The sequence below is a fragment of the Cervus elaphus genome, chromosome 18 (genome assembly GCF_910594005.1).
Source record: "Cervus elaphus chromosome 18, mCerEla1.1, whole genome shotgun sequence".
Lineage (NCBI taxonomy): Eukaryota > Metazoa > Chordata > Mammalia > Artiodactyla > Cervidae > Cervus > Cervus elaphus.
The window spans coordinates 44,461,849-44,474,557 of record NC_057832.1 but is presented as its reverse complement, the minus strand read 5'-3'; the positions used below and the strand labels follow the sequence as shown (position 1 = coordinate 44,474,557).

General features: G+C 36.1%; 1 protein-coding gene across 3 annotated transcripts in view; it reads right to left on the bottom strand.

Moving 5' to 3' along the window:
• Window positions 1-12,709, bottom strand: part of SEMA3D (semaphorin 3D) — a 222,540-nt gene that overhangs the window by 142,021 nt on the left and 67,810 nt on the right. The window contains exon 3 of one of the 3 annotated variants that reach the window (XM_043871915.1): window positions 799-839. The exons of the other annotated variants lie outside the window; for them this stretch is intronic. The gene's annotated coding sequence lies outside the window, so the exon portion shown is untranslated. The remainder of the gene's footprint in view (window positions 1-798; window positions 840-12,709) is intronic. 3 annotated transcript variants of the gene reach the window in all.

The following is a 12,709-nucleotide window of genomic DNA, read 5'->3' as shown; positions in this document are numbered from 1 at the left end:
TATATTCTATGCTTAGGATAAGAATTAAAATACAATATAACTCTTCATACCTGAAAACCCTGAACTTAGAATCCTTTCTCAGGGGTGTGTGTGTGTGTGTGTGTGTGTGTGTAGGTTTGGGAAAGGAGGAAAAGAATCCTTGATTTCTTAATTTTTAAATAGCTATTTATTCTTCATGGGTGTCCCTGGTGGCTCAGATGGTAAAGAATCTGCCTGCAATGCAGGAGACCTGGGTTTGATCCCTGGGTCATGAAGATCCCCTGGAGGAGGAAATGGCAACCAACTCCAGTATTCTTGCCTGGCAAATTCCATGGACAGTGGGGTGGCAAAAAGTTGGACATGACTGAGCAACTGAACAGCAACAACTGCCTTCAGATGTCATGAATTCCTCATCGATTCATATATCCAGGGAGTATGACAGATTACCTGATTTTTCAGAAATAATGAAAAAGGAAACTTACATGCTAAACTCAGTAAGAATAAATTATAGTAGTTCCACTTTTATTTTGCAGTGGTTTAAACATAATGTTTCTATTTCTAAACTACACTGAAAGTATATTGTTGAATAAACCTGTGCTCAACAAAGAACCACTGTTACATGTTACTTGAGTTTGCATGCCTTATATAGCCTTGCACTTAAAGCCTGATTAAATCCTCTAGGATCTTACCCCAGCTGAATCCAACTCAATAAAAAAAGAATAGTGAGATTTCAGAACATACACATGTAACCTGTTAGGTTTAATATTGTGGGTTACATTTTTTTCTTGAACATGACAGTAACAGCAAAACCACACTTACACTGTTAGAAGTTAAGAAATCAAGTGCCTCCAAGGTCCAAACTGTTCAAATAATAAACACAGAAAAAATGAATAGAATATGACTGTAAATGGCTTTGCTAGTCTTCTTTCTTAGCCTTAAATCTCATATTAACTGGCTACTCAAAGTACTAATGGTTATCAATTTGTAGGTTCAGAAAAAGTAACAAAGCATAATCATAGTCAGTTTGTCTTTAAATTTGATTAATCCTCAATTCAAAAGCTTAAGATTTTCCTTTCCATATTCTCATTTTCCAGAGAGCATTCTGATCCATGCATCTTTTCAGGACCAAGATAATCTTATTCCTTACCCTTTGGAATTCTGATACACTTTATGAGAATTCTAGGATATTTTGTCAAATGTCTGCATTTTGTATTCAAAGTATAAATGTACATTATTTAAACTGAATGTTGTTTAAAACTTAACATCCTACACCTCAAATATTCTGATATGTGCCCCCTGCAGTTTAAAAGGAGATTTTTAAATTAATAAAATATTGAATAAAGCAGAGTAGAAATTACTGTAATTAAGAAGGCAAAACAATTATATTTTCTTGAAATTAAAAAAAAAGTTATCCATGTGTTTATTATTGAAAGGTTCCTTGATTTTATTACTTTTAAGAATATCATTATCATCAAAAACTGACTGATATTTTGGTAAATAATAGAAAGTTTTAGCTTTCTTTCCTAAAGTACACATTTACTTATTCATTTAGATATTGAGTTATATGCCCGATATTTTCTCATACTTTACAATACTGATCTACTATTTCTGCTACATGGACAATAAATGGATTTAAACCTTTAAAAAACTGACCTTTCAATGAAAATACATAAATTTTCTATAAACAAACTAATTTATTTATTGACCCAATGGTCTCTGTATCAGCTAAAATAATCGTGCACCTCAAGTTCCTTGTCTTTCAAAGCAATGGAGGTATCTTATATTCTCCTGATGCTTACTTAAGCAGCACTTGCAGTAAGGATGGGCTTCCCAGATGATGCTAGTGGTGAAGAACCTGCCTGCCAATGCAGGAGATGTAAGAGATGTGGGTTCCATCCCTGGGTGGGAAAGATCCCCTGGATTAAGAAATGGCAACCCACTCCAGTATTCTCCTCTAGGGAATCTCATGGACTGAGGAGCCTGGACGGCTACAGTCCATAGAGTTGCAAAGAGCCGCACGCAACCAAAGCGACTTAGCACGCAGCCATCAATATCTAAAAGCAAACTTCTTACTCTGAAAAACAGCATATGGCAGGAAAAATGTGACCCTGAACTTCGTATTCACAAAAATTCTCTAGGAATGTAGGTACTTTTGAGATCAAAATACTTAACAAGTTAAATGACTTTTTTAAAAAGCAAAAGCATGTGCCAAACACATTAACACAATTTATTTATTTCTTCACTATTTAATGAAATGCATAAGGGAAATAAACATTTCTAACAATGTAAGGCATCCACCTGCATAGTAAGAAAAGTTTAAATAATTAACTTCATAAACATAACACTATCTGGGAGTAAAAATAGGCAGTGTGTGAAAGGAACTAGGAGTCATATGCAGAATTTAGAAACTCAGTCTTCATATCATATTTTAATTTCATGATAACTGACCCAACTGTGCTAAAAAGAAATAACAATTTTAATGTAATAAAATATGGAAGTACTAACATTTTAAAATTTATCTTTAGCAAACTGAATTCAACAACTGATGACTATCAAGTCTTTCTTAGGTGAATATTACAAGATAAGTCTGCACATGCTCATAGTAGGGGCTACTAGCCCAGAAAAGGGCTGGGTCTCTGAAGACAGTTATCTGCAATAGAACTCTGAATTTTGCCATAGCTGATCTACCAGCTACTACCAGAAATTCAAAAGTTCCCAAGACTCTGACCCAGTCAATACTTTCCTATTTGGTTTAGTTCTGCTATTAAAACACCAAAAATAATTTTAAAGTAATGTTATAACTTGAATGTATAAGCTAGTATTATAATTTTCATTTTTTTATCCTTACATGCTTGCTTGTTAAATTTCTTCTACCTACAGTTCTAAACACCCCCAGTTACACCTTCCATAATTCCTCTGGAAGTAGACTGACATGGTGCTTGAACACGCAGGTGCAAAGCCTAGGTCTGCCACTTGCCTCCTGATTATTGATAGGAAAGTTACTGAACCTCACTGTGTCTCACTTGTCACATCTGAAATAGTAGATTACATAAGTATTTAACTCTTTCGTTTAAGGATTAAGGTATGTACACCATGCCCAGTACATTGTAAGTGATCAATGTGTATTAGCCATTTTTCAATTACTATTTGATTTGTCTTAATTTTCTATTAAGGTTATTTTTAACTACAAAAGCAAATTATGTTTCTAAAGACATTTAGTAATGATCTTAACATATGCCTACAGTTTATAAGGCCTGTAAAATAAAGAGATCTCAGGAAACTATTGTATAACCTTCAAGAATTTGAAGACAAATGAAAAAAATAATCACAGGGTGCCACCAAAACAAACAAATGACCACACAAGTAAATAAACTCCATTTCTATGGCTTAAGCAGGTATGGTCTGAATTTTGTTATATAAGGATAAGATAAAATTGTGTCTGGAGTGCTTCCAAAGTTACTCATTTAAATTAAATGATGTACAAAACTACAATGAGGCACCACCTCACACCAGTAAGAATGGAAAAAAAAAAAAAGTGAAATTGCTCAGTCGTGTCTTAACTCTTTGCAACCCCATGGACTGTAACCCACCAGGCTCTTCTCCGCATGGAATTCTCCAGGCAAATGGCCAACATTAAAAAGTGTACAAATAACAAATGCTGGAGAGGATGTGGCGAAAAGGGAACCCTCCTACACTGTTGGCAGGAATGTAAGTTGGTGAAGCCATTGTGGGAAACAATATGGAAGTTGCTCAGAAAACATATGATACAATGATCTCACCCCTGAGCATACAGGCAGACAAAACTATAATTCAAAAAGATATATGCACCCCATGCTCACTGCAGCACTATTCATAATAGCCAACACATGGAAACAGCCTAAATGTCCAACAGATGAATGGATAAAGAAGACTTTGTTTATGTATGCAAGTTTCAGCACAAAAAGAGCAAAATGCCATTTGCAGCAACATGGATGCAACTAGAGATTATCACACTAAGTGAAGTAAGTCAGAAAGAGAAATATAAATACCACATGATATCACTTAAATGTGGAATCTAAAATGTGACACAAATGAATCTATATATGAAACAAAAACAGAATCATGGACATAAAGAATAGACTGGTGGCTGCCAAGGCAGAGGGGTTGGGGAAGGAATGGAGTGGGAGGTTGGGGTGAGCAGATGTAAGCCATTATATGTAGAATAAATAAACAACAAGCTCCTACTGTATAGCACAGAGAACTATATTCAATATCCTATGATATACTATAACAGAATATTAAAAATATACATACATATATGAATAACCCAATCATTTTATTGTACAGCAATAATTTATACAACATTGTTTAAATCAACTATATGTCAATAAAAAATTAAATGATGTTGTTTTTAAAGAAAGATAATATAACTACCCAATCAAATAATGACATCATATAAATCCTTAAAATCAAAATGGAATAAACATTGGTGAATATGTATAATACTTGACCTTAAGATTTTCACTTGTACTAAAAGATTAGATTAAAGGGACTTCCCTGATGATCCAGTGGTTAAGACACCATGCTCCCAATGCAGGGGGCCCAGGTTTGATCCCTGGTCAGGGAACTAGATCCCACACACGTCAAAGACCCAGTGCAGCCAAATTAATGTGGGAGCTTCCCCAATGACTCAGCAGGTAAAAAATCTGCCTTCCTGAACATGGGTTCAATCCCTGGGTTGGGAAGATCCCCTGGAGAAGAGAATGGCAACCCACTCCACTATTCTTGCCTGGGAAATCCTGTGGACAGAGCAGCCCGGCAGGCTGCTGTCCACAGGGTTGTGAGGAGTTGGACATGACTACTAAGCAAACACAAGAGATTAAAAGGATTAGGCTTCTCTTGGTCTCTTTTCCAGAAACAGTACTAGTTTCAAAGGAAAAAACAGAATTTAAATAACCTTGTGGGATACTTGTAATTGAACAATATACTATACTCAATGGTATATTCAAAATATAGCAATGACATATGCTATAATTAAATATATCCTTTGCATTGGAGCTTAATACCTTACATATATGTTTTAATTTTTATACATCTATCCATCTTGCCTATTTAATTCAGTGTACTGTTTTCTATTTTACCCCTCATCTTTGTTTTTAAAATGGGTAGAATGATCTTGCACAAATGGTTAGCAATGTCCTTTGCTTCTCACCTTCTTTAAAAAAATTACTCTAATTATGATGCCACTTAAGTTTACATATTTTATAAGATGGTGACACTCTTTGACATATATAAAGTATTAAGTAGTTAATTAAAAGAATTTTCCTTCACAAAATAGTAGTCATTTAAAAAGGTGTATTTTGGGAATTCTCTGGCAGTCCAGTGGTTAGGATTCTGTTTTCTCTACCAAGGGCCTGAGTTTGATTCCTGGTTGAGGAACTAAGATCCCACAAGCCACATGGTGTGGTGAAAGTGTAAAATAAACATAAATTTAAAAAATAAGTTATATTTTATCCAGGATCAATTTTACAAGCCTTTTTTCACTTACCTAAATTGTTCTTTTATTATAAAGCATATTTTCAAATTCATAACAGCTTACAAATCATGGCTGATCTAACTTCATTCCCACTAGCTATCTGTTTTACATGTGCTCATGTATACATTTCCATACTTCTCTCTCCGTTTATCCCACACTCTCCTCCCCTTCCCGTGTCCACAAGTCCGTTCTTCTATGTCTATGTCTCCAACACAATACTGATATTTTTTAAGTATACTGATTCATTATTTTGTAGAACGTTCCTCATTTGCAACACACTCATTTTCAAGCCTAAGTAACCAATCATAGTGATTCCCTGAGATCTCACAGAAATTAGTGGCAGAGCAACTTGTACACAAATAAAAGACAGCTAACTGTAAAATAAATAAATAAATAACCACCCTAAATCTTTTCTGCCTCAATTAGAATAAACAGGAGATTCCTGAGTTGAGCAGCCAGCTACAGATGGACATTTACTCATTTTATTTTTTATATATTTCTCTCTTAGAGAAAATATCATATCACCTCTTACTTCTGAGGTTGACTCACAAGTGAAAAGAACACTGGAGTCTGAATTTTATAATACAGAATTCACAGGACTTCCCTGGTGGTCCAGTGGTTAAGAATCTTCCTTGCAATGCAGGGGACATGGGTTCGATCCCTGGTCAGGGAACTAAGATCCCACATGCTCTGGGGGCAACTAAGCCCCTGCCACAACTACTAAGCCTGACAGCCACAACTAGAGAACGCTTGTGCCACAACTACTGAAGCCCGAAAGCTCTGGCGGCTGCATGCCACAGCTAGAGAGACTGTGCTCCACAACAAAAGATGCCACATGACACAACAGAGGTCTCATACGCCACAACTAAGACCCAAGGAACCCAAATAAATAAATACTCTAAAATAAAATACAGAACTTGCCTCAGACATAATCTCTCAGCATCCTCAATAATTACCCTCATTTATTTTTATCAAGTGTTACAGCAACTATAACTTTCTTGACTCTCCCAAGGGTAACATAGCCTAGTGATGGTTTGGGTTGCAATCCATTTTGCTACTTATCAGCTTTATGTCCTGAAAGAATTAACTTAATTTCTCTGATCTCAGTTTCCTCATCTATAAAATAGGATTGTCGGTTCTTGTTAACTATGGTTGAGATCACTCATGGAAAGCACTTATGACCTTGCGAAGCACACAGTTAGCTCTCAGAGATGGCTGGTTCGCAGTCCCTCCACTTCTGCATTAACTATCATAGCAACTATTTTTCCAAAGATATTAAGTGGGGATGAAACTTAAAAGGAAACCTGGAAACTCCCATGTTCCCCTATCATGCTTGTAAATGTGTTTTGTGTAATTTGGCATTAAAGTTCCCAACTTTCATCCCACAATGTAAGCTTTTTTCCAGGCACAATTAGATAAGATCCCATAATACAGAAATAATAATACATTATTTTCTCTGAACTTCCAGTTTGTTGACCACTAGCAATGTGCACTGCCAAAATTAAGTCCTAACCAAAAGAACACACTTGCGTTATTGGATGTGGAACTTGTTAGAAAATAATAATAAAGGCCAAGTGAAAAACAAATGCTTTTTATTTTAGAAGACTCAATTTGGGGTTACTAAATATGTTTGACAAAAGTCTTGGAACTTACAAACAGTTTTGAGGATAAATCAACCTAAAGATACTTCTGAAAGCTTTTACATGTTGCGAACTTTAGTTTTAATTATAACTGCTGTGGTTTTTCAAAGTATTCTTATCAGTAATCTGTTATAGTATGGTAAAATGGTAAAATCACAGTTTAAAAAATGTTTCCAAATGATATTTAGGCCATTCCCTACATCTCAAAAGATTTGCATTTGTACCTTTCAGAACAAGTGTAATTTTCAACAGCAGACACGTTTCTTTCAAGCTACATGAAGGCAGACATGAATCACATACATAGCTATATCTCCAAAGCCTAGCACAGTGTCTGGCATGGAGTATGTAGGAGAGGAGCATAAATGTGTTAAATAAATGAAAGAAGCAGCCAACCTCTTTCTTTATCCTTTAGCAGCCCACTTATATGATGCATGGTGATGAAGCAGCCAGAATGTCCATATGTCATCTCTGTGTGTGATATCATGAAAAATTGAAAAGTCTATGCAAACTTAAGAGTACCAGAAACATATGGAAGCTTTCAGATGGAACAAGAACCTCAAGTCTGCTACAAAGATTCATACCTAGAAAACAGGAGAAATAACTGAGTAGGTCAGGAATATTCTTGGTATTTCTGGGTATCTTTTTTTCAAAGAATTTTCAGAATCACGTTTTTCTCACTTCACCTGAGAATGTTGCAGAAAACTCCTATATGTAGATGGAACATGAAATAGTAAAAAGTTTGAAATCTAGAGTCAGGTGGGCCTGTGTGTGAGTTCTAACTTAACCACTCTCTGGACAAGAATTTCTTCAAAATTTAGGAAAAACTGGCAACTTCTGTTATATTCTTTGATTTGAAATACTAAACATTAAATTCCCTTTCTACATAGTACGTGTATAATAAACCTTAGCCATTATGATGAATATTCCTCAGTACAGACTAAGATAGTTCTATTCCCCAAAGGGGTATGGTCTGCCAATGAATGCTGTTGCTACCTATGACTGGGAAGTGAGTGAATGCCCATTAGCTATTTGGAAAATATTATTGTTTCACTCCCCCCATATCCCAGTTGGTCTCAGTGGAAAAACTTTTGTAATGAGATAATAATATTTTAATGTGATTCTTTTACTATCACCTTTATACTGACCCCTTGTATCCTTATGTTAATGGTTGTTTTATCTAGAAGGCAAAGCACAAAATTGAGCTTGGCAGAAATTAAGCACATATTTAAGTACTCATTCTGTTTTTACAACCACCATAGTCCTAAAACATTCACAGCACAAACATTTTCCTGAGTAAAGCCATATCCAGATGAAAAAGGAATAGGAATGGTAAAATAGGCAAACCACTCGGAAAAAAAAGTGGAAATGTAGAGATTATTGCTGTCTTGGGCAGGAAAGAATGTGAAGTTCAAATGCAATAGTGCATGCATGCATCTTTTGGAATGTCAAAGAACAACAAATAATTCTTGATCATAAAATGATGAGAAAAAAGATACCTTCCTATCCTTGGCACATCAAAAAATCAGTTTTTCAGGCACTCTTTGATGAAACTCTTGTATTGCATTACTCTAATAAGGAGTTCTCTTTTTTGAAAGTTACTGTATAACTTACTATTTTAAGTTTAAGTAAATAAAGTACTATTTTACTTATTCACTCAAAAAGGGTTGACAGCCAGGGACTCTGATAAGCATCAGTGTAAAGTAGGCATGCAACTTTCATTTTTCAAATATTGCATCTGAACCATTTAAAACAGACACATATATCATCCATCTACTTAGAGCATACTTGTAAATTCATATATTTTAAGAAAAATGATTATCTATAAATGGTATTTTATGATAAAGTTTAAAGCAGTTAAAGTACACAACTGTCTAGAAGCAAGTTTTTAACTTCAAATGCTATAAAAAGGGCTAAAATCATCACCATTGAAAGGCAAATTATGCCTTCACGCATGCGTACTGTCACTCAGTCATGTAGTTGTGTCTGACTCTTTGTGACCCCATGGACTATAGCCTGCCAGGTTCCTCAGTCCATGGGATTTCCCAACCAAGAATACTGGAGTGGGTTGCCATTTCCTTTTCCAGGGGATCTTCCCAACTTAGTGATCAAACCCATGCCTCCTGCATCTCCTGCACTGATACCTGGGAAGCTCTATTATTGCTAAAACGAATGTGCATTAACTGGGAGATTTTCAACTGGGAGAAACATTCTCGATAATTTGTTATTTAGAGATTTTGCTATATAACTTTTACTATTAAAATCTGACGTTTTAGTATGTCAGTTTCTCCAGCTATTATTTTATAAAGGACACAGAGAACATGAACAAGGATGAATCACGCTGTAGCAGAAAGAGCAACAAAGCCCTAAGGCCTCACAGAAGTCCTGGCTGCACCTCCAACTGAACATCTTATCTTCAGGAATTTAATTAACCACTCAGAGTGCTAGAGTTCTCTTATGTAAATATAGTATACCAATATGTTTTCAACCTAACAGGGATACTACATAGTTCTAGTAAAGTGCACATAAATATTATGAAAATAATTAACAAGCAACATACACAAACCTATTTCTTAAAAGATGTTAATTTTTTCAACTTACTTCAATCTTGTTTGCTCCAGGATTAGGGTTATTGGATCATATCTAGGATAGAGTCAGTTACCAGAAAACCTGCTTTGAGATCTATTCTATTTCTCTTTAACAAATAGAGAAGAAACATATGTACAGGAAGAAAAGGGAAAGGTATGTCTGTTCTTTACTTAGCAAACAAGCCTGTCATCAGTGCCAGTTGTGTCACCTAGTGATATACAAGTTATTTTATGTCTAGGATTTATTTTTTCTACTCCATTTTCAAAAGGGACCCCTGAGTAGCTGTTGCTATATGCCTGGGTTACTACAATTGGTATTCTGAACTCCAGCTGTAGACTCCAATCTTGGGAGTGACTGATATTTCCAGATGTGTTTGTTTTTATAAAGTGTTTTCTTTTATAATGCCATCTCAAATTTAAAATATAAACTCCCTCTCCCAGTTCCTTCCTCACATAAATTACTCTCTCTCTCTTCCTCAGTGTGTACTCCCTGTTCCAGTCAAGATGGTCAAGAAACACATGCCATCCAAATCATGTTCATTTCCTCCGCCCTGTGCTTGATATCCTGCTCTCCCAGATCCAGTCTCATCCAAAAAGCATTTATGGATAAATTCCAAGGCAAAACATTCACTCTCTATCATGATCACTATAGCACATTTTTTTCTAACACACTAAGTTACAGTCAAGTTATCTTGTATATGGCCTAAGCTGTACACACCTCCTATCACACCAAAACTGTTAAAAAGTGCTTAAACACAAAAAATGTGCATTCTTTTAAATCTACCTTAAATATCCCATAGAAGTTGACTAAGCTCAAAGTAGAAGCCTAATAAATATTTATTAGATTGATTAGAAATGAACAAATTAAAGGGAAAACATAAAAAGTGCTCTTCTGATTTATAAAACACTAAATGAATTTGGAAGATATAAGGGTCTATAAATTTTCTAAGACATAAATGATAGTCTTTAATAACCTAAAAACATAGGTAAATTTGTGACAGAGAACCTAAGTATTATGAGGAACTAGAGAAATAGATAGGTTATGTTTTACAAATAAGAGAAAATATTGACGTGTAGATGAAGAAAGAAAGGAAAGATATACCCATTTGAATGCAGAGTTCCAAAGACTAGCAAGGAGAGATAAGAAAGGCTTCCTCAGTGATCAATACAAAGAGATAGAGGAAAGCAATAGAATGGGAAAGACTAGTGATCTCTTCAAGGAAATTAGAGATACCAAGAGAACACTTCATGCAAAAATGGGCACAATAAAGGACAGAAATGGTATGGACCTAACAGAAGCAGAAGATATTAAGTAAAGGTGGCAAGAATACACAGAAGAACTATAAAAAAGATCTTCATGACCTAGATAACCACGATGGTGTGATCACTCAGCTAGAGCCCGACATCCTGGAATGTGAAGTCAAGTGGGCCTTAGGAAGCATCACTATGAACAAAGCTAGTAGAGGTGATGGAATTCCACTTGAGCTAGTTCAAATCCTAAAAGATGATGCTGTTACAGTGCTGCACTCAATATGCCAGCAAATTTGGAAAACTCAGCAGTGGCCACAGGACTGGAAAAGGTCAGTTTTCATTCCAATCCCAAAGAAAGGCAATCCCAAAGAATGTTCAAATTACCACACAAGTGCACTTGTCTCACAAGCTAGCAAAGTAATGCTCAAAATTCTCCAAGCCAGGTTCTTCAATAGTACGTGAACCTTGAACTTCCAGATGTTCAAGCTGGATTTAGAAAAGGCAGAGGAACCAGAGATCAAATTGCCAGCACCCGCTGGATCATCAAAAAAGCAAGAGAGTTCCAGAAAAACATCTACTTCTGCTTTATTGACTATGCCAAAGCCTTTGACTGTGTGGATCACAACAAACTGTGGATAATTCTGAAAAAGATGGGAATACCAGACTACCTGACCTGCCTCCTGAGAAACCTGTATGCAGGTCAGGAAGCAACAGTTAGAACTGGACATGGAACAACAGACTGGTTCCAAGTAGGAAAAGGAGTACGTAAAGGCTGTATATTGTCACCTGCTTATTTAATGTATATGCAGAGTACATCACGAGAAATGCTGGGCTGGATGAAACACAAGCTGGAATCAAGATTGCCAGGAGAAATATCCATAACCTCAGATATGCACCCTTATGGCAGAAAGTGAAGTAGAACTAAAGAGCCTTTTAATCAAAGTGAAAGAGGAGAGTGAAAAAATTGGCTTAAAACTCAACATTCAGAAAACTAAGATCATGGCATTTGGTCCCATCACTTCATGGCAAATAGATGGGGAGACAGCAGAAAGTGACAGACTTTATTCTTGGGGGGCTCCAAAATCACTGCAGATGGTGACTGCAGCCATGAAATTAGAAGATGCTTGCTCCTTGGAAGGAAAGTTATGACCAATGTAGATAGCATATTAAAAAGCAGATACATTACTTTGCTAACAAAGGTCCATCTAGTCAAAGCCATGATTTTTCCAGTAGTCATGTATGAATGTGAGAGTTGGACTATAAAGAAAGCTGAGTGCTGCAGAATTGATACTTTTGAAGTGTGGTGTTGGAGAAGACTTTTGAGAGTCCCTTGGACTGCAAGGATATCCAACCAGTCCATCCTAAAGGAAATCAGTCCTGAATTTTCATTGGAAGGACTGATGCTGAAGCTGAAACTCTAATCCTTTAGCCATCTGATGCGAAGAACTGACTCCATGGAAAATATTCTGATACTGGGAAAGACTGAAGGCAGAAGGAAAAGGGGACGACAGAGGATGAGATGGTTGGATGGCATCACCGCCGAATGGACAGGAGTTTGAGTAAACTCTGGGAATTGGTGATGGACAGGTAAGCCGCGTGCTGCAGTCCATGGGGTCGCAGAGAGTTGGACATGACTGAGCTACTGAACTGACTAACTGAGATGAAGAAACATAATGCTATCCCTTAAGCACTAGTTAATAAACTGTTAACAAAGGTGGATCAAAAAGTCTGATAATACA